The 3,336-nt window shown below is 35.9% G+C and overlaps 1 long non-coding RNA gene across 2 annotated transcripts; it reads right to left on the reverse strand.

Annotated features, from left to right (window-relative positions):
- Positions 1-1,993: 1,993 nt before the first annotated feature.
- LOC110688795 lies at positions 1,994-3,133 on the reverse strand. Of its 2 annotated transcripts, none has more exons than XR_002504676.1 (3): positions 2,669-3,133; positions 2,477-2,595; positions 1,994-2,193 (listed from the first exon to the last, which is right to left on the reverse strand). It is a non-coding gene; the product is annotated as an uncharacterized LOC110688795 (long non-coding RNA). The 2 variants fall into 2 exon arrangements; XR_002504675.1 differs by having other exon boundaries at positions 2,809-3,127.
- Between the last annotated feature and the right edge of the window lie 203 nt (positions 3,134-3,336).

Below are 3,336 nucleotides of genomic sequence, written 5' to 3' on the forward strand. Positions count from 1 at the left end.
TACTAACGATCTTTGGGCTAGTAAACTAGGCCAAAGCCCAAATGGACAGATCCTTTAAGGTCACACAAAAGGGCCTAGATTGAGCATTAGAGGACGAGACCCATCACAGGCCTCATCACTCTAGGTGGCCGGCCACAGGGAGGTTTAGAAAGGGTTTTGGGCTTCGTGACTAAGTCTAATTATAATGGGATTATAAATAGACTAAGTTCCAAGGGTTTTCACACATTGAATTCAATTGATCAGTAAGACCAAAAACCTGAGTTAGCAAACACGAGACCTTGCCGGGGTTTTGGGCTTCGTGACTAAGTCTAATTATAAATCTCTCTCTCTCTCTCTTTCTTTCTCTCTCTCTCTCTCTTTCTCTCTCCCTCTCCTCCTCGGCGCCGGTGGTGGTTCATGGTGGTGGTGGTTCGTGTGGTGGTCGGTTGTCCGTTAATGGTGGTGATCGTGGTTCTTCCCTTTGCTCGACCAATCTAGTATTGGTGAACTGCTCGTTTGAATCCCGTGGACCAAGTAAAGGAGCAACGCTTGGGGCTTTATTCTATCCCTGCATGTTTTGCCTGTCAAATAGCTTTGTGGAATTCATGCTTCAAAGGTTAAGTATGTGTCTTGTGTGTTATGCATGCGATCTTGGGATTAGGTGGGTTATGAATATGATTCATGATTTTCCGCTTTATAGTACCTATAAAATCCTACAGTGGTATCAGTTAGCTTCTTGCATGAACGCGTTAGATTATAATAATACGATTATTTGAAGTCCATGTTAATTTTATAATCAATTAAGAGGGAGAAAGTAATTTAATTATGGTTCAATTATTATTTTGATGTGATTAAACTTTTGGAATTGATTGAATATGATTTAATTATGGTCAAAATAGTCATGAAGAGGACTAATTTAAGCTCTAGTTCATTCAAAATTTTCGAACCCTAACCCTAATTTATTCGAAAAATTCGAACCATATAAGCCTTAAAAATATGATTTTTGATGCTTGTTTTTGTTGATTTCGTTCTAAATATGTTTCATAATTTTAATTGGAATGATTTATGCATAAAAATGTTTTGTGTATAATCATCGATTTAATTTTAAGAGTTAGAATTTAATTGAAATTAATTTTATGATAAACCCTAATTTTAACATTGAATGATGATTTAATTTTAATTAGTGGACTGATTTAATTAAATTTTTATAATTTTATTTTAATTAAATTAAAACCAAACATTAAAAATACTTTAAGGCCGGCAGCTGCAGCTGGGTGGCGCAGCCACGGCGGCTGCCGACCTGCTGGCAGTCCAAGAGGGAGGGGAAGGAGGGTGGCGGTCCATGGTGGTTGGGCAATATGAAAGGAATGGTGTCCTTCGAGCAAGTGTATTATTCTGATAGTGGGTTCAGAATTATTAGAAAGCTAATATATTCAGTAAGGTCAAGTGATCGGAATGCCTGGGTGGAGGCCGCTTCCTACCAGTAATATTAATGCATATTTAATATTACAGCTTAATCTTAACTGAATCCTTCGGGTCACACCTAAGCAACTAACGAGCCGAAGCGACGAATTAATTTGGAAGGAATTAATGAGTCGTTCGTGTAATTTATATTTAGACTTCGGAAATTCAAGCTTAAAGCGTCGAAACCGAGCGTCGAAAATCTCAAATGTCGAGTCAAAATTTATGAATTGGCGAGATGGCGCACTACTACAAACACATGAATATAGAACGTCTAAAACAAGCAATATAGAACGCCTCAGAGACGTTCTTCTGAGGGGGTGCCCTATAAAGTCTACATAACGCCTCTTTAAGGCGTTCTATATCTAATACAATACAGATCGCCTGCGCTTCATGTTTAATGTACAAAGTGAATAAAAAACAAGGAAAAGAGAGTTGTCATCTTAGGATAGGCGCTCTCTTTTCCTTAATTTTTTTGTTAAAAAAAACTATTATATTATTATTATTATAATAATAAAATAATAATTAATACGGAGTAGCAATACCATTATAATGATTATATGGAGTAGTTTTAATTAAAATAACCGATATTTTAATTACAATAACTAAATTTCTTCCAAGAAAACAAAATTACAAATTTTACAATAGATAATAAATACTTGTACAATTGAGCTACTGTCATCATCATCATTAGTAAAGAAACTCAACAAGTGAACGAAACTCATCAGCAGCGAGATGCGCAGCGCAGCAGATCTGATTCATCAAAGAAAAACACTATAATTAATTAATCTACACCATGTCAGCTACTTCATCATTTACCAACACAAAAAATCCTTAAAGAGAGGATAATTATTAAATTCATCATTTTCAAATACTCCGTATAAGTTAACATAATTAATGGAAGAAACAATATATTAACGGATTTAAAAGATAGTTAAGGTAGCTAACCAAGGTTTAGCTTTTACTAATTCTTGTCCAAATTAACAATACTCAATTAATCATCAACAAGTATAAACAACATACCGCATACCCATACCTAACTATATAGAATATGTCATTCTTCACGACTGCGCTGACTCGCTAGTCCGGCACCGCATGTGGACCCCATTTGCTGAAGTGCTCTGATCTGGGTTGCACTCTACACCCCTCCCGACACTTAAAAGAAAAACAAGTTTTTAAATGATTAAAATGAAACTAAAAACTAATCTCAATAGAAAATGAAGTTTACCTTAAATAAAACCTGAAATTAAAACGAAAATCAGATCTAGTAAGTTGCTTCAATGTAGATTCAAATTCGACAATCAAAACAAAATTTGGCAATTAAAATCGATGCTCATGTGAATTCAAGGAGAGGAAAGAGAAGTGAACCTATATGAAGGATTGGGCAATGACAGTTAAATTGACAGCGCAGAGCGGAGGAGACGGTGTCGCTTCGGATCACAGCCCGACCCAAACGTGTCGTCCGACTCAAGCGACCATGGGGGTTGTTCAGGGAGAGAGATAATTGAATTTTGGTTTTGTCTTGCTTGTTATCTCACCATGCCATAGTTTTAGATCTAAAATTTTGAGGAGAGGGAAGAGAGAGAGAGCCATAAACGGCTGGTTGAGGAGGGGTTAGACAAAAATAAGAAACAGGAAAGTAGTGGGGATTCTAAGGTTTGCCAACATTTTTAAAATGATTTTTTTAACATGTTAAAATTGTATAGAACGGTGAACTATGTAAGGCGCTTTATATTGTAAAGTCATAATTTGATTAAAATAATAAAAAATTGTATAGGGTTAACTTACACAGGTGCTCTATAAGTTTTAGGATACAAAACGCATATCTTACATGGGCGTTTTATAGAAGTCTAGAGATCGCCTATCTAACTTGACCGTTGTGTATTATGTGTTGCT

This window comes from Chenopodium quinoa, unplaced genomic scaffold (genome assembly GCF_001683475.1).
Source record: "Chenopodium quinoa cultivar QQ74 unplaced genomic scaffold, ASM168347v1, whole genome shotgun sequence".
NCBI classification, from domain to species: domain Eukaryota; kingdom Viridiplantae; phylum Streptophyta; class Magnoliopsida; order Caryophyllales; family Amaranthaceae; genus Chenopodium; species Chenopodium quinoa.